Consider the following 23,493-nt stretch of genomic DNA (forward strand, 5'->3'; position numbering starts at 1 on the left):
TGAATGACCTGATTGATTGAAACACAGAGCTAAAGATGGGAAGACCCTTCCTTCAGCCCCTGCACATTACCTTCTTCCTGCCATTCAAGTGATTGATTTTGTTGCAATTACCCAGATAGATCAGTTTATTATTTGCTCTGTGACAGTCTCCTTGACAGACTAGAGGAATTTTTGTTGTGGAGACCCAGAGAAACAGACGGTGTTCCGTGAAGTACTGTGTTATTAGACAGGACCAAGAAGCAGAAAAAGAACCAAAGAAACATTTTCTCCTGTGTTAAGGGGGAGCTGGGATAGCTCACTGGGGTAGTCCGAGCTCAGCACCCTCTGTCCACTTACTCCTTTTATCTCATACTACCACAAAGACTCAAGCACAACTTCCTTCAAGGAAACACAATGAGCGTTGGACTTTGCTGCTTCTCTGCTGACCTGGACAGTGGAACCTGTCACCTAAGCTTAGAAATGCCACGTATCTAAGCTAAGAAATGCCCAGTGCAGATGGTGCCCATCCCCACTTATGGCACCAGCTCCACCTGGGAAACAGGGAGGGGAACAGGCTCAGGTTCATCAGATTGGGGCTGGATGTCTGCCTCAAGAGCAATGACTCTCTTTCTCTGATAACTAGAGGAGGAACCTGAATATGAACATGCAGTAGCTGAAATGAACATGTTAAGTGAGATGTAGAGACTGGCATGACTCTCAGCCAAGGTAACTGGAGGTTAACAGAGTTAGTAGTTTAAAGCAGAAGTCTTTTCCCATCATCTGTTTTTATTTTTTGAAGTAGAAATTGTAAGAAAGCCAATTCTTCAAGGTCTAGAGGCTAAAGTATGTAGCTGCTGCTTCAGAGCTTGCTTGATTAGTATTTAATTCAGTCAGTCATTTCTCCTAATGAAATGTCTCACCTATAACTATTCTCTGAGCTTTGGAGTTTATTTTTCATGGAAAATTGTCTTTTAAAAAGAGAAGCACTATGCAACTGAAGTTCCTTTCCTCCAGTGAGTGCACAGCACTCTGGAGTTGTCAGCTGCACCTCTCACCACATTATGACCCTCTCCTGCTGCCAGAAGAACACTGATAAACAGGGATTTCTCTCGAGGCCGAGCCTCTCTTGATGTATGCAATGCCTGGCAGGATGGGGCACCAATCAATGATTAAGGTAAATGTGTCAAATCCTCGTGTGTGGTGCTCTCAAGACAAAGAGGCGATTGAGCCAAGAAAGAGCTCTGGGTGCACATTGCACCACAGACTCCCTAACTTGCTAATGGTGTTTGAACAATGGAAAGTCCTTTGGGAATTAAGTTTGGTGTGGAAGTCCTCAGCCAAAATGTGCATTTGCTTGGGACATTTGGGAAATGACCTGCAGGGAATAAATTGCCTGCTGACGGTCTTGTGGCCCCTGGGCACTTTGGGGTGGATTTGAACCACCTGCAAGGGATACCTTGTGAATATTTAGGCACTGGTGAAGGAATTCAGGGAAATGATGAGTGCTTTAAAAAGCCTGCAGCTGTCTAACCACGATATTTGGGCGCAGGAGAGGACAGGGCACAAGGTGTCAGGGCAGCCTGGGCTGGCAGACCCCTGAAGGCACTGTCAGCTCCTGCAGACCAGCTCATCCAGAGCCATAGGCAAGCAGCCCAAACACAACCTGCTGGCAAGAAAATTCCCAGCCAGCATCATTTGCTCAGTTGAAACTCCTTCCAAAATTGTTTGAAAAGTTAAATTGCGCATCTACTGAATGGGGAAACAGGGAGGCAAAGTCCTGGGCCACCTGGCAGCCCCCAGCAGAGCACTTCTCTGCTGTGTTTGCTCTGTACCTACTCCTGGGGCTTTGCTTCTCCAATATAAGTGCGAAGTTCAATTGCCATGGCAACGGCATCTGGCAGGTGCAAAACACTATTCTCTCCGTAAGATGTAAAGGAAAACCTTTCTGCTCCAGGGAAGGGAACTGTCAGTTGTAATAAAGATTGTCCTCTCTTCTCTTACCTGGAAACACAGCAAGGGAAACTCTTTATTGATTTTTCGTGAGAGGACTGGGCCTCCAGGATTAATTATCTTCCACTGTTTTTCTTTGCTACACAATAGGTATCCATACAGGTAGAGGCAGTAAGTGTTTGGGCTATATATAACACCATCTACAAAGCAGCCAAGGGAATTCTTTCCTCAGAGGCAATGAGGAGGAGGTGAAGTTCCATGGAAAATGATGCCGCTTTTCCCAGGGTCCCCATGATTGTCCTCACTGGCCAGAACACAGCTCATTTTTGTCAAGGCAGAGGTGCCCCAGAGAGCTTCCTCCCTCCCTTTTAAGTACTTAGCTCTGGTCCTTGGGCCAGATGTGTAGGAAAAGCCTCCCTTCTTGATATAGACCCAATTTCACCCACCCTGTGCCCCAGGTGCGGGGTTTTTCCCACTGAGGTGGTGTTGGGATGCACCCATGGCTTGGGGCTGGTCCAGCAGGGGGTAGCACTGCATCTGCTGAGACATCCACCATCCCCTTGCCTTTAAACCTTGCCCACCTTGTGAAAGGCGTGTCCAACTGCACAGCCCAAATGCTGTGTATTTTCATTGCTTTACTCATCTGGAGCATGGATGGTGGGGTCAACCAGCACAGGGGGACTGTGCCCTGAAGAGGAAGAGAGGGAGCTGTTTGGGCCCATTGTGTCAATATAACCATCAGTTAGTGTATTTTTTCCTTTGTCATTCAATTTATGTATTTGAGGGCTGTCCCTCGTTATTTTGAATTGGCCCCTATTCCACAAAAATACTCTATTCTACTATTGAAATTAGGAGCACACTTTTATGGTCAACAAAGGCAGCAGAACAGGGGAGGGGGTGGTATACAGATGACAATCAGAGCTTCCCACCTGGTTGCAGAAGACTATTCATTAAACAGGCGTTCTATAAAAGCTTCTCAATTCTTTCCACTTTATTTTTCCTGTATAAATGTAACTCAAAATTTTGATTTGAAGAATGCAGCCCATGAAGGAGTTGGCATCACAGCTTTCCAGGCACATCTTGTATTGTAGCATTATCACTCAAGTAAGAAAATGTGCAGGTTAACCATGAGGCAGTTGAGCAGTGTCAGTGTGTGCTCTGACAATGAGTGTCTCTGTGATGCTGCATAATAAGTATTAATTACTAAACATGTATTTCCATGTTATGCATTATTTCCTTCTGTTTTAGAGGGAGTCAAATCCAGGGTACAGTAATTTCACGAATACAAGCCGCACCAATTTGACTAAGATTTTGCTCCTAAACCGGAAATGCGGCTAATAATCAGGAGCGGCTAATACAACCTCAGAAGTGCCTGCCAGAGTGCTGAGCCGAGCAGCTGCAAAGTCCGCATTTTGCGATTGTTACAAATCGCTACTTTGTTGCACCACGGGTGGAGCCTGGCTCCCTGTAAGCAGCACGGGGGGGCGGGGAGAGAGGCGGGAGAGCTCTCTTTCCTCCTCTGCCACAGCCCAGGGGAGAGACGGGGGGGGCCCGGCGCCGCCATTGCCGCGGCCCGGGGAGGAGAGGGGGGACCCGGGCCGCCCCTACCGCGGCCCGGGGAGGGGGGGGGAAGCCCGCGCCGCCATTGCTGCGGCCCAGGGAAGGGGGGGGAAGCCCGCGCCGCCATTGCTGCGGCTCGGGGAGGGGGGGGAAGCGCGCGCCACCATTGCTGCGGCTCGGGGAGCCGACAGGAGCCCCGCGCTGCCATTGCTGTGGCCCGGGGAGCCGACGGGAGCCCCGCGCAGCCATTGCCGCGGCTCGGGGAGCCGACGGGAGCCCCGCGCAGCCATTGCCGCGGCTCGGGGAGCCGACGGGGTGCTTTGTCCCCGCCCGCCGCCGCCGCGGCAGGAGCGGGGAAACTCCGTCCCTGCCCGCCGCCGGCGCCACGGGCGTGGGAAAGCTCCGTCCCCGCCCGCCGCCGCTGCCGTAGGAGCAGGGGAAGCTCCGTCCCTGCCTGCCACCGCAGGGCAGCGCCGACCCGGGGTGACCGAGCCCAGTGGCAGCGGCGGCTGGCCCCGAGCTGCAGCACCGGGCTGGGCCACCTGGCCCCATCAGCGGCCCCTAGTGGGCCGAGCCTGCACAGCCTTAGCTCAGCCAGTAAACCCTGCCCTCCCGCGGTTCTGTTAATAATTGCACGCGGGTCCTCCCTGCGAACGACAAAGCGGCTTATATTCGGGTGCGGCTTATCTATGGACAAAAACCGAAATGTTTGCCAACACCCAGAGATGCGGCTTATACTCAGTGCGGCTTGTATTCGTGAATTTACTGTAATCTTTCTGTTTATTTAGCAGTGTTATAAACAGTATCAAATACGTTACACATCAAAAGTGGTCAAACCCAAGACTATTTTGTTGATGGAGAGAAATTTCATCTGCCAAGTGAGTCCATAAAAGAGCAAGGAAAGAGCAGCAAGGCCATCCCTTTCAAAGGTGCTGAAGGGTGCAGTATTCTGAAACACAAAAAGCAGGAACTCAAGGTAACACATGTTAGCAGCCCTCTCTGTTGCAACCTTCTAGCTAGAAACAATACATCTAAAAATACATCTGCTGATGAGGTCAGTAGGTTTATCCCCGGCGAGAGGCGGAAGGGCAGGAACTATGCAAAATCAGGAAAAAAGGCTACAGCAGTGGGAAAAGATCAAGCTCTTTGTTTGTATTTTCAGCTTTGCTGACCAGCTCCGGGATCTCTTTCATGCTGTTGAAATTTCAAATTATCACTGCTCAGAGCACAGCATAATTATTAATTTATTTTTAAGTTTTAAAAACCAACACAAAGAGCTACTTAATAAAACAATTTGAAATACAATATTCCCCCATTCCACAACCCTCAGTAAAGATACATATTTAGTGTCTTTGTGGCTGATGGTGGCTAATTTACTCACCACTAGACAACAGTGTCCACTAGACTCCATGTGTGTAGCTGGAGATAGTCAAACTGTACTCATGGAATCTTCTTCTCATTCTATTATGGATTTTCTGAGAGCCTGGCTCATGTGTGGCACGTGAGATATTTCCCTGCTCCCCCAGAAATCCAGTGTGAAGAAGAAAATGTAGTGGCTTTTAATCCTGTGAGCACACTCTTCAAGCCAGAACCCAGAACCACTACCAAGCTGCCAGGAGCTGTCAGAAATAGCAAGAGGTGGCAGAGCTTTAGCGCGGTCAAGGTTTATCACAATGAGCGAATAAAAGACAAAAGTTAAAAACTGCAACTTTGAGGATAAGCAAAAGATTTTCATGACTAGCAGGACAGCTAGGGCCACTGCAAAACAGTAAGCAGAGGTGGGAAAAAGCTTTGGTCAGTCCAGTAGTCACAGATATTTACAGTGTAATGCCTTCCTGTGAAGAAGCACAAACCATTTTGGGCTTAAAAGCAGTATCCAGTTTTAAAAGACTCGTGGGAAGAAGAAGGAAACAAAACAAGAAGGAAAAAAATTTAAATAAAAACCTTGGTTTATACTTGTGCCACACTGTCAGCTTGCTGCTAAAGCACAACCTGCAGATGTGTGCCAGTCTTGCAAATCACACTAAAGCATCTGTGCCTGGGAACCAGTCCTGCTCCTGTCAGCATTTTCTCACCCAATGCCCCAGAACAAGAGCTGACCTTACTGACACTGCTGCTCTAAAAGAAAGAGAAGGGATTGTTTGTGTCCCTGAAGCAACTCCACCAAGGCAAAAGCACCACAGCAGCCAAGGCAAGCCCTGCTGAACTGTGGGGTCCCCAAACAGAACACTCTGCAACTCTGCATCTGCTGCATTGCAATGAGTGATGAAGATGCCCTTGATTTCAGCTACAGCAGGATCAGGTTCTCTCATGGGAAAACCAGAGGCATCCTAAGAGAGAAAACCAGATCTTATCAAGTAGGATAATTACAGAATTTGTAAACGAATTTTTCAGGGGATTTTTTTTGGGGGGGAACCCTATTTTCATGTTATTGCTGCTGGAATCCTTTCATGAGACATGGGTGGCTGGGAAATTCCAACTCCTCCCCTGTAAGGACAGGACTGACAGGTTAAGATCCAGTTACTTTATAGCCAGAGTGGTTGTTCCGGTTTTTAAGCTTCCTGAATTCCTTCAGATACCTGAGGAAAAATGACAAGTTTTTTAAAATCCAGGCAGTTAAGACGTAGCTCTGACATTGCCATTTGTGGAGAACCAAACCAAGAGGTCACTCACACTGATTTCAGCCGTGTTGCATTTGGGATAAATGGGACCCATGAGAATTTTGCTCCAGTCACAACTGCAAAACCATTAAAAGCTCAGGGTCTCTTAGCCTTGGTACCTTCCCCGTGTGAACACACTCCTGCACTGCTTTCAGTCCCACATCTGTGCTTTGAGGCCCAGCAGCATCCAGACACTGCCTCGGGTGTGTCATATCCTGACAAAGGGGTCCAGCAACACTGCCCAGGTCCCAGCACATCCCTGCCAACCTCCACCACACCTCAGGGACATCTCTTCCTGTAACACAGCCCCTGTAGGACTGGCAGAGAGATTCAGGCTTATCCATTCTGGTACCTTGTACTTGCACCCCATATAGCCCATAACACACAACTCCTGCCAGAACAGGGAGCAAGGGTTTTGGTATTTCTTTTTTTTTTTTTTTTTTTTAATCTTTTGTTTTACACCACTCCAGCTCCACAGATCCAGCTCAAAGAAGAAATCATTATACGCTGTGCCATCCTTGCTTTGCCTCACCACCCTGTCTGGTTTTTTGAAATTGAGGGAAATTCATCTCAGGAGAGAAGTGTCTGTTCGCTCTCCAGGTATCAGGAGCATGGCTGACCTTTGTAGGATAGAGGCTCTCTGATTTTGCTGTGCCTTTGAAATGGGCCCATGAGACATTTATACTCTTTTTCTTTCTACCATGAGGTAACTGTGTGTCTGCTTTTGTCAGGTGATCAAGCTCCCTCACAGCACAAGCCAATTCTTAGGGAATAAAATCTCTTTCCCAAATAATCACATACGACATCAACAAAATAAAGCTTATTTAAAGCACACACTAGCAAACTGCTATTTACCCTTGGAATTGTTTTCACAGGCAGAAAGTAAATTTTATTTGAAGCAATCATTATTGTAGATAAGGGGTACAAGGCTCTATTTGTTAAGGGAGAAAAATCACACTATGGAGCTATAAAAAGTAAATTGAAGCCATGAACACAGAGGAAATCTCCTGATTGATAAAACCAAAATTAAATAAGCAGTTTTAAAATATTTTTGGCATGTATCTTATTCTAATCTGAAGACTTGGACATGTGTAATATATAGTACTGTGGTTTAAGCCTAAGTATTATCAGTTGTTTAAAAGAAACTGCAAAGCTCACCTCTTACAGATACACCATGCTTTGTAGAGCAAAGAGCAAATGTACCAGGTTATGCAAATACCTTGTCCTCTGCTTATCATTAGATACAAAAACTCTCATCAGGTGTACAGCATTAATCATACACAAAAGTATTTGCAGAACACAGATATCCTTTTTTCCAGCTGCACTGCCCAAGATAGGCAGTATCAGAGCCAGGAAACAAATCACAAAGACAGGGCATCCTTTTTCAGCTGGATCTGCTCAGTAAAAAGCTCTGCTTGGAAATGGCTGCATCCCTGCCTAATTAGGCAGACTGGTCCAGCTATGACATCCAGTGAGTCTTTTCAGGGAAAATGGATCTGGGGAGGAGTTGTGATTACACATTTCTGACATTGGCTGCTGCTGGAGAGAGAATGCCAGATGAGATGTACTGCTCCAGCAAGTGCTAAGTTCTTAATTTAGGCATTTTGTGGAAATTGTTGAAAAACATTCTAATTGGAAGGAACTTCTGCTTCTCCAGCATATAATTTTCCCCATTTTTTAGCACTGAGGCATTTGCATGAAAACAAGCTCTTTGTTTTTAAAATTCCACTGCACTTGTTGTTTATTCCCCACTGGAATTCATAATCCTGTGTTTGCATAAAGCACTATAATTGGTTGCTGTGGAAGTGTTTCTATCAAAAGGAAATGATTATTAATAATCAAGAACGAACAGTTGCATAATAGAGATTAGTAAAATAAGCAGCATTCTAATAATAATGCTAATCTCCATGAAATCAATCTCTTCAAATGCTTTGAAATAAACATATCCCAATGATAAAAATCATCTTTAAATATGAAGAGCAGTAAGAATCACAGGAACAAGTACAGGTGGAGGTTGACTCTATCAACAAGAATGGTGCATTTTGCAGCTGGCAAGTACAAAATTCCACCATGCACTGTACTGGGTTTGCATGGCCAGGTTTTGTTGTGGGGGACTACAGAGGTGACTTCTGCCAGAAGCTGCTGAAAGCTTCCCCCATGTCCAGTAGAGCCAATGCCAGCCAGCTCCAGGATTTACCCACCACTGGCCAAGGCTGAGCCCATCAGGAATGGCAGTAATGCCTATTTGATAACATATTTTGAAAGGAAAAAAATATATTGTGTAGATGCAATTGGGACCAGAAAAGAGTAGGGTGAGAACATGTGAGAGGAACAACCCTGCAGACATCAAGGTCAGTGAAGAAGGAGGAGGTGCTCCAGGTGCCAGAGCTGATTCCCCTGCAGCCCATGGTGCAGACCATGGTGAAGCAGCTGCAGCCCATGGAGGGGCACAGGAAATGCAGAGATCCATGGGCAGCCCATGGAGGAGACCCACCCTGGAGTAGGAGGATGCCTGAAGGAAGGCTGTGAACCCACAGGAAACCCATGCTGGAGCAGAGCCTTGGCAGGGACCTGTAAATGTGTGAAGAGAGGAGCCCACGCTGGAGGTTTCCCAGTAGGATTTGTGACTGACCCTGTGGGGGACCCACGCTGGAGCAGGCGGTTCTGCAAAGACTGCACTGTGTGCAATAGACCCACACTGGAGCAGTCTGGGGAGAAGTGCTGTCTGTGGGATGGGTTCACATTGGAGAAGTTCGTGAAGAGCTGTCTCCCGTGGGAGGGAACCCACAGTGGAGCAGGAGAGACTCCTCTCCCTGAGCAGTGGAAGAAACAACATGTGAAGAACTGTCTGCAACCCTCAGTTCCCAGCACCCTGCACTGCTGCAGGGGAAGGAGGTAGGAGATGGAGGGATGGGTGGGAGGAAGATGTTTTAAAATTTTGTTTTACTTCTCATTATCCTGCTCTGATCTTGTTAGTAATAAATTTAATAAACATCCCCAAGCTGAGGTTGTTCTGACAGTATTTGGAGAGTGATCTCTCACAGTCCTTATCTCATCTCATGATCCTCTTGTTATATTTTCTCTTCTCTGTCCAGCCATGGAGAGCATGAGAGAGCAGCTTTGGTGAGTGCCTGGAATTCAGCCAAGGGGCAACCAACTACACTGCCCCAGACTAAATTTTTTAAGATTCAGCTGGCAATTCCTGTTGGACCAAAACACATGTAATAGTGAACTAATATAAACAACAAGTTTCTCCATTTTTAAAATTCTCAAGAGAAGGAGAGGTTTGCTTGTAGTTTATATTATTTTTTCATATTCTTACTGCAGACATAGAAAGTTGTTTGTTTTCTTGCTCCTGAGACTCAGAAGTTTGGCATGGGCATTCTGTTTTTAAATGTTCTGGAAATCAGCATGCAAAGGGCTTGAAGTCCATGGGATTCTGCTGGTATATTACTAATTCCCTGTAGATCTTCAAGTTGAAGCATCTTCCTCCTGAGCACAGAAATTCCTAGTTTTACCTTGTAAGACACATTCCTTCTTTTCCAGTTCACTGATTTCATCTTTTAACCCAGACCCATTCTATTTCAATTCTATTTCAAGGAACAACGCTTGTTTTGGAGCAATGCACAAAGATCTGGATGTTTATTTAGGGCTCCTGGTCCCAGGGTTTGCCTGCACTAGACCTCCAGAGGAGTCATTACTTGGTGCTCAATGTCCAGTAGAGAGATGAAAAGGTCATGATGAAAAGCTATTTCTTCTACAGGTGTTGTTACAAACTTTTCAACAGCCAAAGTTAAATCTTCTTGTTTTTGGCTTTGGGCTGTGTGTCTGTTAAAACATCTTGAGGAAACAATGATAAAACTTATGCATGATATTGTGATAAGTATTAACATTTTGTCTTCTTCCTGTATTCATAACTAGCTTTATTATGTGAATCTTTATAATAGCAGTCATCCACAATTGCCTTCATGTCTGGCTCTTGGCAGACCAAAGGTTATTTGGGATTTGTAGGTAAGGCACAGATGTATTTCCAAAGCAAACATCATTCTAAGACATGGAGATGAAAATATAGTCCTTAATATGGACTCTAAATTGCTTTATGCATGCATGACAAAGACAAAACGGAAATACTTACATAATTGCCTTTTGTTACAGGATTTGTCAAAGCCTGCAATCTGCCCTTTTATAAAAAGAAAGGACAGTGTCTTGTCTGCTGATAAGGGCATCTTTGGCATGGACTGGAGGTGATTATTTTTCTGGTTTGACAGATGGAGAGTTCAAGGTCCAGGTACCACTTCTCTGGGTGCAGTCTTTGTCACCAAGTGAATTGTTTAGAGGTAATATGACCAGGAGGGGCTGCAAATATTCTTGGCCTGATCTCTTCATCAAACACACATTACCAGACAACAAAGAAGTGTCTTTCTCCTCACAGTCTAATAAACTCTGATAATACAATCAACTAAATTCAAAGCCAACTGATGTGGGTTAAACTTCTTCAGTAAATAGACATGTAACTGCAGCTACTTTTTGCCAATGATCTTCTCTGGCATTTATACTTGAGTAACAGCCCTCAAATCCTATGCAGACATGCAGGAAAATCCTTCTAGAGTTCTCATAAAATGAGAAATACTCACTTCAAACCAAAGAAATGAGACAGTATGCAAGCAAATGGATGCTATCTTGGAGGGGTACATGTTTTTGATTTTCAAAAGGCTTTGAACAAGCTCCTTGCCAAAGACTGTTAAACATCTGAGTTGTCAGGATACATGTGAGAATACACTCTTCTGAATCAGTGACTAGTGAGAAGAGAGAACACAAAGGACACAGATATTGTCCAAGTTCACAGTGAAGTAAATTTCACAGCAGGATCCGGTGATTTGAGAGACCTGTATTAAATGGCATATCCATGTATGACCTGGAAAGGAAAAGTGGAGAAGGGAAGTGACAAGTTCACAGGATTCAGAGCAGCCAGGCCCAGCTGTGGGAAAAGCTGGAGGCAAGCTGATGCTGCAAAGCTGCAGAGGGATTACACAACATGGAGATAATGGCAGGCAAATTTCAGTGTCTGTAACTGCAAAAAAATTGCACATGGGGAAAAAAAACATAACCTTAAACTATATCTAATGGAGTCTTAAGAAGGTTTAAACAATCAGGAAAGAAATCTTGAAACCACATGTTACTTTTATGGAAGTAACTCCATGTTCAGCAGTGATTAAAAAGGCACTGAAGGAATTACTAACAAAAGAATAGAGAATGAAACACCAGACAATACTATCATGCCATTGTAAAAATCCCCAGAGTATATACTTATGGAATATTGAGTACCATTCTGCTCATGCCATCTCAAAAGGAATACGATACAGTGGGAAGCAGTGCTGTTGGGCAGCAGGACGAAAACCAAATGAAACAATGATTAAAGAGACCAGAAGTTCACTTTAGAAATTGTATGATTGAAGGGGTACATAGCACAGGGCTCCAAAGCCAACACACTGTTGCTAAAACAAGCAGGGAAAGTTGTTCCCTACTTGCTATTTTTCTGGGAAGAGTGACATAATCTGGTAGCAAGTTTAAAACAAAGATGAGGTTGAATGTTTTCACCCAGCACATAATTATATCACTGAACTCAGTGGCACTGGATAATGCACAGAGGGGATCAGCACCGAGTTGGGTTGGCACACATTGGTTTTGCACCGCTGGCAAATTGATCCCAAGGTCTCTCAGTTGAAAGCTGGGGAATCCAACGGGACAAAATGAAAGAGCCTATGATGAGAAGGATACTGAGAAACAAAGACGTGAAGGCTTTAGGCCATCCTAGGGGATGCTCTGCCTGTGGGAAGTTCAGTGAAAGCTGTAAAATTTCGGAAAAGTTTCAGGGAGCTTTGGGGCCAGAGAAATCACTACCAGCAACTACCCTCACCAGAAGTTTCCCTGCAAACCCTTCCATGTCTCTGATGGCCAAATGAAGATTTCTGCTTTGCTGCTTCAGCTTGTCTGGGAGTCCTTGTCCCAGCCAATGCACTTATATTATTTTTAGCATACACAGTAAAATTCCATTTTGTTTCTGAAACATCCAGTTCTCCCAGACTTCACTATTGTGCTTTTGCTGAGGTCACACTGTTTTACAGGCTTATAACCTCTGCAGTTTAGCAGAGTCAGATTTATCAGATACAATGATGGGTAAAATTGCAGAGTCCAAAAGAAATTATGAAAATCTCAGTTGAAGTAAGATACTGCAGTTAGCATAGGAAGTCTTTTTTTCCTAGCTTAAGCAATCCAGATAAGCACCTGAGCATTTAGGCTTTAGAAACTGTAGAAGCCCAGCTTACACTAAGCCTGACAGTGCATAATAGAACTGAAAGAGGCAGATTTTGATTAGATATTAGAAAGAAATCCTTCGCTGCAAGGGTGGTGAGGCACTGCAACAGATTGCCCGGAGAACTTGTGGATGCCCCATCCCTGGAAGTGTTGAATACAGGCTGGATTGTGGGCTGAGCAGCCTGGTCTAGTGGAAAGTGCAACAATATGATCTTGAAGGTTCCTTCCAAAGAAACCATTCTGCAGTTCTATGGTTCTATGGTTCTATGATCATTATGACTATGGAAGTAACTGAGCTACTGTAAACCCCACCTTCTACTTACACTGCTGCAGAACTGTGTGTGTTTTTAGCTTAAAATCTTAAAATGCATGAAATAAAGGGAGCAGAAGTGCCTTGCATTGCATTGCACTGAATCCCTTGCCCTAAGCTGTGGAGCCAGGCTGGGTTTATGGTGGGTGTTTGAGGCAGGCAGGACCCCCAAACTTACAGCACTGAAATAAGGACACAGCAAAACACAGGTCCCCATGCTAAGGGCAGAGCCTCCAACCCACACTGCTCTCAGCCAAGCGCCTGGATGTGCTTCTGCCTGCAGAGCTGAACAGCCTCACCTCAGTGCTGCTCTCAGCTGAGCAGAGATGGTTGTCAGCTCCTCTGGCTCCCCTGGAAAACCTGACAGATAGAGGTTCACCCACCCAGTTCCATCTACCACCGGTCTTGTCCTGGAAAGGGACAAGGAAAATCAGTTTTCTGATGTCAGATGCAAGTGATGTTGGAGGAGGAAAATTTTCAGGTGAGTCACTGAGATTCTGTGAAAAGTAAGAAAGGAAAAAAAATATATAACAGCAAATCCCTGCAAGAATAGGTTTAATGATCTTGTTTCTCAGGCTATTCATAGACGGTCATTAAAAAACCCAGCTTGAGGCTCCGCTCCTCAGCCCTCTCCTGGAGGAACTTCTCTGATTTTTGTGTAAGGAGTATATATTTTGGTCGAGGATAGTGCTGATACAGTGGCACCCACCAGCTGTCCAAATTCTGGCATGGGCAGCTGGGCAAGCCAAGAGCCCTCGAGCTGTGCAGCTTCAGCTGGGGGTCTGGCACAGGTGTGCAGAGTAACTAACATTGGTTGAAAGGAGAAAACGTTCTTCTGAATCGATTCCCTGTTGTTTTTAATCACAAACAGCATTTGCCTTTGTTTTTGCTTTCCCTGCCTTATACCATTTTACAGTCTATCTTACCTTTACTGTCATGATGGTCCCCTCTGAGGCTCAGCACAGTTCACAGTAAAACTTAACCTTTCAATTTGTCACTGGCAATACAGAAATTAAAATCTCAAACATCCAACTGTGAAGTCACACAAAGGCTTGAGGCTTATAAAGTTGTTGGCAGAACGCTGTACTGGCAGGATGTGGTGGGTTCACCTTGGCTGCCTGCCAGACACCCACCCAGACACTCTCCTCCCTCCCCTTAGCAGAATGGGGGGAGAAAATGAGATGGAAAAGCTCATGGGTTGAGTAAGAAAACCAAAAGCTGTGCAGAGAAGCAAAACGAAAAGAGAATTTATTCCCTACTTCCCATCAGCAGGCACAGGAAGCAGGGCCTCAGTACATAGAACAATTGCTTGGGAATACAAATGCCACAACCATGATGTCTCCTCATTCTTCACTTTGTCTCTGCTTTTATCACTGAGTACAACATCATGTAGTGTGGGATATTCCTTGACCGCTTCTCTCTCACAGCCTCCTGCCCACTCCCAGCCTGGTCTTTTTTGGGGTGAGAGCCTTGATGCTGTGCAGTCACTGCTCAGTAGTAGCCAAAACACTGGTGTCTTCTCACTACTGTTTATGCCACAAATGCAAAGCCCAGCACCACAGAGGCTGGTATGAAGAAAGCTAACTGCATACCAGCAAGACTCTGAAAGAATATAAAAGTCTATGTTATGAAAGAAAAAGGGAAAAAAACCCAGCCCAACAAAACAACAAAAAAACCCAAATCCTGCCTCTTCTACAGACAATCTGCCTACTACAGACAATTACAGTTCTACAACTAATACAACTTCATAGGTGGCTACAGTTCCAGCACAAGCTCCCTAACTTGGAGCATACATATACATCCTCTGTCATGCATGCTTGGGAGCTCAAAAAGATCTTTTATTTGTCTCTAGGGTGATGGTTCTTCTAGGCTCATATAGTATGTTCAAAAAAACAGGTGGATTGTTTTCATGTAATTTTCTTAGGCAACAAGAATTATGAGATGATGATTCTTTCATTTTGCAAAGGATGTTCGATTGGAGAAAGGATATGAAAAGGCTTGAACCCTACAGACCGTCTCTGATTCCTGTTTCAGTCTGGAACCATGAGTCCCTGCAGAGCTGGATGAGCTTTTAAGGCAGTTGGATGCAGGGCATTGGCTATAATCTCAATGAGACCTCAGGAGCACTAACTCTGCTCTGTATGCTCAAAGGTGATTTTGTACTGAGAAGATGTAGGTGGGACAAAATCCAGCACCTTTTCATGGAAAGAAGAAAAAAGACAATCTCGTTTTAGATATAGTAAGCACTGGGTAGTTTGGTCTTGGTATGAACTTTGCAAGGACTGGTTCTAGTTTCTAAATAGAATGTCTAGCTGAAGCCAGGTGGAGTATGAACAACAAGGAAAATAAAAAGGATGAACAGGGCAAGCAAGTCATGGTTTCACCTCACTTAGCACCATCATGCTGAGCACACAGCATGCCCAGGTCCCACTGCAGCCACCAGAGAGGCACTTCTGAAAGCCATTCAAACATCACGTTGGCTGATTTCCCTTTGGGTTTGCCTGTCACTCTCCGTCGATGATGGAAATGGTCCAGTAGGGCAGCAGAGCTGCCCAGGGAGTCTGTCTCATTCTGGCATCTAATTTTAAGGCATGCAGAGCTGGAGCCAATCCTCTGAGCATTTTTTCTCTTGGACTAATTTCATCTTGATGACTAACAAGTGAAAGCATAAGAGTTTTAAATTATCGCTACTGTCCTTTGAACTTGGCTAATATTGGGCTCTGTATGGAGCAAAGAAATTACACGTGGATGGGCAGAGGCAAAGCAGTTGCTCAAATTGAGGGCACTGCACAGAGGGCACACTGCATTGGTACAACATTCACACACACTGGAAGCTAGTAATTACAATTTGTCTTAATCATGTATCTTTTGTGGTCCTCTCAAAGCTGAGTAAATGCTCATTCACTGCCTGGTAATAGCTGACAAAATCTGGATACTGGAACAAAGCATTCAGCCCTATTTAGTCATATTCTGGAAAGCCATCTTCTTATTTTTTCTAATTATTATTAACACTGCACCATTAAGAATCATGATCATCATTTGCAAACTGAAGAAGTGGTAAATGTTTGGGTGCAAAATTTATTAGTCAAAAGCTACTGCCTGATGTGAAAGTGCTGTAATTCCTAATTTTTCACACAAAACCTCACTTCCAATAGGGAATTGTTGAAAATTTTTGATAAATCATTGCTCTGATATATTTAAAGGCTGCTGGTGAACGCTGCAAGACATAAATCACAGAAGGTGGTGTTTTAAACTAGTAAATAAAAAGTAAATGAAAATATCATCACATAGATTTATAGAGTGCTTGACAACAAGAACCTCTAAGTGTTTTGGGGGTTTTTTGTAAGAGCTCTAAATGGGAAACAATAAATACTGGAAGTCCACATTATGACCCTGCATTTCTAAGGCAGCACCCTGTCACCAAAACTTGAATTAGGAGCATCTCCAGCTGAGAAGAATGGCAGAATCTGGCCCACAGTGTGTATCAACATCCACTTTACTCAATAGTATGTGTGAACGATTTAGCACAAAGTGGTTTGGAGGGATGGCATCAGACAGGCCCATTCAGAGAGCTTAGAGTCTGTCCTAAGCAAAGGAGAAATCATACCCTTGTGTGGACAAAAGAAAACAAAGCCAACGAAAACCAAGCTGGAGATATACTGGTTGGAAAGCACTGGGCTCAAGCTGTGGACACAGAAAGCAAGAAGCTGAAATTTGCCACTCTCATTGAGTAGTGTGTATTTTATTTTTGGATGTGCAGGGTGAGAATTGCCTAATGTGGAATTTCCCCTCCTACCAGTAAAACGCAGATAGCACTCCACACACACAACTCTCAGGATGAGCTGTGCCGTTTTTGCACGTGCTGCAAACTGTGATGCACAGCCCAGGGACAGGGTGCCCAAAGGCAACCATCTCCAACCTCCCTTTCCTTTCTGCTGCTGGTGTTAACTGCTGGAGATACTCCCCTCTGCAGGCACTCCCTGACACAGCTCCTCCCAGGGCATGGGACTGTCGGGAGAGGAAGACATAAACCACATTTTCCTCCCATCCTCAATCTGCACGTGTGACTGCAGGAGGAGTGCTCACAGTCACACAGTCAAAACCTAGCAAGGAAGACAGAAATTTCTGCTCCCTAAAGAGATGCAGGGCAGCTTTTTTGGATCACATGCAATATTTACAGTTTCTTGCACATCACAGATTTCTGCTGGGTTTATCCAAGCTGCAGAAGTAATTTCATTAACGTCTTTGCCATATGGACTATTTAAGATGTTAAGATACCAATTTGAAATATTAAGTTTTTCTGTCTTAAAGTTTGTTTTGTTCTCAGGTCTGGTATTTTCCACATAAAGGAAGATGCTTTTCGCTAGCAGGACCATCAGTGAGCCTCTTATGGAAGAGGAGTCCTAGAGCAGCTTAGCCTTTTGGTTCAATAGTCCCATAAGCATTAGACTAAGCCTAGGTTTTCTGCCATAAACATTCTTATCTGAGATACATGTGCATCTTGATACATATTCTAGAGCATAGAGTGAAAGACTTTCTCCCCTCTGTGGAAGAAGGTGAATTCCAGGCAAATTTGTTGCACTTGTGAAGGGGTCATACTCCCACTTTTTCTACTGCCATGCATTGAATTTAACAGCTTTTGTGTTTCAAAATCAAATTCTTCACATGGAGTGGTGAAGAACTGTATGAGTATGGATTCCCCTGGATGGAAAACTAAAGAATCCCACATTTTCAGTAAATCAACCCCGATTTTTACTGCATGGTCCCTCAACAACATCAAGGAAAGATATAAGGCAGTAGCGTTCTGTCTTCAGTTCTGTTTTCTTCATTTGGTTGAAATGATGTTGCCAACATCTCCCTTTTTTAAAAAAATAAACACAGATAGGCCTTTTTATTAGCACCAAGTTTCTAGCTGAGGGAAAGGATGGGGAAGTTAAATTAAGCTTAGAGAACATTGTTTGCATAATTACTGAGATTTTGCAGCTGTTACTATCTGCAGGTGTTAAGTGCTGGGCAAGACTTATGTGTCACTTTGAAAATTTTAAAAAGCAAATTTTTAGTAACAACCCTGAGCACTTTGAAGTATTTTAGGTAAGTTTCTCTTTCTGATTATTTTTGTCCAGTTATGGATTCACATGTTTGTAAAACTGAGTATCACACACCAAAAATACTTCTTGTACTGCAATGCCATGGTCACAGCAGGAGAACAGGAGAGATTAACTCCCTCAATCTGCCCCTGAATGGTGCATTACCTTTCTCTGCCTCTCCACATTCTTTGTAAAAGAGACTTTTAAACTATCACCTTGAGAAGCTGTGACCTTGTTTCACTTCTTAGCATTGACCACACAAGCTGTGGTCCATCCAAGTCCGGTGGGAGGCTCAGCAGGGCCATCAATTCATGTGTACATTTACAGGTTTCCTATTAGCCTGTGCACTGAAGGAAACAAGTTTAATGTGATCAGAGGGTTTTCCTGTATGTCCACTCTTTTCTTAGCAGTTTCTAACACTTTGGCCAATTTCCTCTGGACCAAGGCAGTAGCAGTCTCTGCTGTGCTTCATAGATATTTCATCAACATGGGTGGTAAAAAACAGGAAGTAATCCTATTAATGAGCCTACAGAAGAATGGCAGAAGGAGTCCAGCTGGTTTTGTTTCACCTGGTAGCTTTGCCTTGACTTTTCTCAGTCTCCTTCACATCTCTAGCTTTTAAAAAAATCTGTGTATTCTGGAAGAAAGTTTCTTTGTGAACTCTGTAATCCACTTTTCCAACCTTCTCTCTCAAAGGCCATTTCTCCCAGCATTAGTATGTCTTAGCTCTGCTTAGAGTCACCTATTAAAAGATGCTATCTTTCCTGCCCTGTGAGGACAATCTCTGGGTTTCCCCTTCTGCCTGGTGTTCATAAACCCTCCTGTGCCTCCAGGCTGGATGTTGATGACTGCTGCCATCTGAAACACTCTGCTGTTTCTGCCTTCTGCCTTGCTGAACACCCCTGAGCTGGAGTCCTTGCCTCTCCCAGGATGGTCCTCCTTAGGGCTGGTCAGAAAGCAAACTGGTTTTGCAACCAAAATGTAAATAAGTGAAGAGATTTTTATGGATATTTCCATGGAAATTACCAACTTTCAGACAAAATATGAGCTTTCCTCTAAAAGTTTGGCTGAGTATTGCTGTGTTTCACAACAGCACTGATTCAGGACCCTCATTTTCCTGCTGCTGCTATGGTGTGAGCAGCTAGCTAAGATGATCCATCGCACAAGACAACCCAGCATCCCACATGAAGAAATCCTTGGCTCTGTGCATATTTTCTATAACCTACCTTTTGACAACAAAAATCTGCATTTTACTGTGAGGAGGTGGCATTTTTCATGAAATAGTATAATTTAGCAAAGCACAAACTTTCCATCAAGAACAGCTTATATACATTTTTTACACAGTTTGCTAGTCCCAAAACATTTTACTGGGGTCATCCTCAGGATGCACAGGAGCCCCAGGCATGTGCTGACAGACTGTTTCCAGCTTAACCCACCAACAGAGCCTGCAGCAAGTCAGCCCACCACCACTTGCTTTAATTGAGTTCATATCCACAAAGAGTTTAAGATGCAGCAGTGGCCTTTTTTCATTGTATTTTGATTACACTGTGAGTGAAATTCTTCCACCCAGGTGCCTAAATAGGAGTCACGAGTTAGTGCCACTTGAGGGGGTGGCCAGCCAGGGCCACTTGTGTCTTCAGCTGCCACTCCAGAAAGACCTGGGTTTCCCACTGGTCCCACAGCCTATGCTGAGAGGCCTGAATCAAGGCCCTGAATGGAGCAGAAGAAGACTTGGATACTTGATTTACTGGGAATCCACATGTGCAGATCTAACTGCAAATTTCTGAGCTCTGGAACTGAGGCCCATTCTATATCTTTGGTCTGATGCTATTTAGACACAATCCCCTCATGCCCTTGCTTCCAGTGCTCTATTTTGGATGAGCCAAACTCTTCCTGGTGCTGTCAGAGGAGCACACACTGCACCAGCATGATGTATAGACACTGAGTTTCCTTCCCCTCTTCACTGACTCAGGTCTGCACTGCATTTAATTTACACCTCTAACACTGATAAATTCCTCTCCCAAACAAGGTCCTCTCCAGGGCCTTATCCATTCACTGCAGTGTTACTCAGTCACAGCAAAACCCAAGGAATGGAACATGTCCTCTCTAACTCTGCCAGACAAGCATTTTGCATTTCATGAGGGCCAATTTATAATGGTTCTTGGCTGAGCAGAGAGCCGGCAAGTGAGGCAATCTGATTTCAGGCAGGGTAAGACTCATGATGAAGGAGTGCCTTATCATTCTACAGCCTTAGCAAAATACTCACCCACTGTCTGAGAAAAAGAGCTTTGAAGTGGTTTGCCCAGCAGCTGACTTGGGCTCCTCGCTCCCAAACACGGCTGGTCCCACAATCCAGACAGGCACATGCAGGAGGGGAGTCACCCTGCACCCCAAAAGCACCTGAGGCATAATCTGCTCCTCCTGCTGCCACATTGCAGAGACCCAGCTCTGGCCTCCTGCCCTGCTTTGGCTTCTTCCTTTTCACCACTATCTCATAGGCACCTCCCAAAATGATCTGCTTCCAATGTTTTCTGTAACAAACTCTTCCCATTCCTGCCAAAGTTGATGGAAACCCCTCATGAGCTAGAGGGAAGGTCAGAGACCATGGCAGGAACCCAGCCCCATGAGTCATTGCAGGATTTGGGTACACAGTGACTGTTCTGCTTAAACCAGTTGTTACTCTACTGAGGCTTCACGAACAATGAAAACAGCAGCAATGTTTGAGCCCACCCATGTCATGTTTTACACGTGTCATCTTCCACACAGAGTCACCTCTGCTTTATAGTGCTGGAAATGCACTGGCAGGACATGCCAAGTAGATGAAGCATTATTTGGAGATGAGACTGAAGCAGCCCCACATGGAGAGCTCTTGAGCTAACAGGAAATCACTGGTGAAGTTCCTCAAGAAAATCATGTTTGGAGCAATCTCAGGGAGTGTCTTAGCAATAGCTTTCAGTCTGAATAAAAACACTTGCTTTCGGACATCATTGACAGCTCCAACTTTTCCATCATGAGCTCTTTAAAGAAATGAAAAATGCCTAGTAAAACAAATGTACAGGGTGCAAGTGGGCCTCACATAGCACAGCAGTCCAGTTCTGCTCACCCCCCTCACAAGGAGGAATATTAAACACCCAGACCCCATGTGGGCCTGCTGGGAGGGCCAGTGCTGTGCAGCCAGTCCAACAAGCAGAGACCCAGAGAGCCTGGGTTGTTTATCCTGTAGAGGAGAGACAGAGGGGGATGCAATTGCTTTCTCAGAAATGCCTGCTGGGGGGCAGAGGAGCTCCTCACCTCGAAAGACAATGCTGGCACAAGTTTAAATGACTATGAATAGTTCAGTCTGGAAATTTAGATGAGAAGAGGGATCCAGCATCAGATTTTGTAGTACAATGGGGAAAAGAGTCTAAACTTCTTCCTGACTGCAGCCTGCTGTGCTTATGAAAGCACAAGTGTGTCAGTGGGGTGGGGAGGTGACAAGGGAGGTTAGGCTTGCAGGAAAATACAGGATTTTGAAATGGAAAAAAATGAACACATTTTCAGGTGGAGAAATCCTTCCCCAAGGGATTCTGTAGCATCAGGAGTGCTCTGCACACGGGGCCCTGAGATAAGCAGTGTGTAGCACACAGTTTTGCCCTTTGCTGCTCTGTGCTGCACGCCCCTATCAGTGTCAGCATGTGCCTGGCTAATGATGTCCCAGCAGTAAGATGATTGCTTTTCTCTTGATGCACGCCTTCTCTCCTGTTTTAAAATGCAAAATCACCAAGGATGAGATTTGCAACTGCCCATTGTGGACATTTCTGTTGTCCCACGTTGAAGGTTCCCATTATCCCATTTACAGCCCCATAATTAGCCAGCAAGATCCCTGCTTCCCTTGTCTCCTGTGTGCAGTGCAGCATTTCTGCTCGTCTGTCACTCGGGTGTCTGAGCTTCTTTATCGTTGTATCTGCATATCTCTGCAGTGATACTTTGCTTGCATGCCAGGAACAGCTCTGTCATACTGCATGGAAAACAAAGCCCTCCTATAGCCTTTCTCCTGAAGAGTATTGAAGAGTATCCCTTAAAATCTTTAAAAGAGAATAAGAATGTAAGTTGCTTCTAGTGTAATTTGCCTAGTTTCAAATTGCTCATGTATGATTTATGTACTGAGGGAAAGGTAGTTTAGCTCATTCGATATTGTGTATGAATTTTGTATCTATGTAACATCATAAGGATCTACATATTGAACAAATAAAGCGTGGGTAGGGCTAGTCATGATTTAATACCACAAAATTATGTCATGATTAAATCACTTAATTGTTAGTCATGATTAAATCCTACTAAACCCTGAAGTGCAGGAACATTAGTGAGACCAGCTAAAGCTTTCCTCCTCCACCCTCAGAGGCTCCTTCCCATCCACCCCCCATTGCCCACCTTAAAGCTGTGTGCCAGGTATGGCAGTGATGGGCTAGGGGGCTGCTGCAGGCACAGCTCCTCCCGTAAGGCTCTCCTCCAGGTTTACAGCAAATTACCATCCCATACCATTTTTATAAAAATAAACTGCTCTCACTCTCATCCCCGAGTGGAAATGTTCCTCTGAGGCAGTGCATTTCATTTTTAAGTAATAGCCTGCGGTGGCTTTTTCCAAAGGCCCTTTACTGCCTGGGAGTGTTTTTATTTGGTGGGTGAACAGTGACATCTGCTGGGAAAAATCCCCAGGAGGTGCACTGTATTCTGGGGGCATCCAGCATCCCTGCACACCTCCCTTCCCTCCTTCTCTCTGCCAGCAGGGGCAGACAGGGCTCTTCCACTGCCCACAGGGCTCATTATCTGTACACCATTCATTCCAGATAGGAACTGTTAAGCCTATACCATAATTACCTGTCTGATTGTATTGAGGAGCAGTTGATAAAATTCACTAGGATTGAATCTATTGTCTTACTGCTTTTTCAAGTGCTGGAGGTTGCATGGTGTGTGGGGCATGGGGTCATGGCACACAGTGGCTGAGTGACAGGAGCTTCCATCCACATGTCCCTCTGAGCATGGTGGTCCTTCATCTCTCCTACCTGTGCTGCTCTGATCCCCCCACTGCCTCCCCTTTTGTTGTATTATATTTACACCAGGACTTGTCTAAAAGTGAAATTCCCTGGAAGAATTGCCAGCAGTAACTGACAGCAAGGACTGTGTTACTCCAGGCACTGGGGTGTCTTTTAAGCCATAGTGCAGCACATCTATGATGTCCTGTATAAATGACACAATATTACACTTTTCCTTCCATTAAAAAAAAAAAAAAACACCTTTACATTAGGAAAAATACTGCCACTCTGACTGAAGCACTGGGCCTGCCATGCAGCAAGTTGTGTGCTTTCTTGGCTTCTTTGAAATGTAAGAAATACACTTCTCAAAAACATTAAAATGCATAAAAGCAGAATTCAGACACCATATAGGGCCTTCATTAGGGTCAGCAGCCCTCTGTCTGTGTGGTAGTGGTTAGGTGATTTTGCAAGAGCTCTCTTTTCTAGTTTCCAAAGTGCCCAAGGAGACAGGTGTGTGGCTACAAGCTCACCCAGGATGATGCTCTATCCCTGTGCTGGTGTCCAGCTCCTTCCCGTGCTGCTTGCCATAGGGTGTTGCTTGTGAGGCTCTGGCCTTGTGA

This window comes from Catharus ustulatus, chromosome 2 (genome assembly GCF_009819885.2).
Source record: "Catharus ustulatus isolate bCatUst1 chromosome 2, bCatUst1.pri.v2, whole genome shotgun sequence".
In the NCBI taxonomy this organism is placed as follows: Eukaryota; Metazoa; Chordata; class Aves; order Passeriformes; family Turdidae; genus Catharus; species Catharus ustulatus.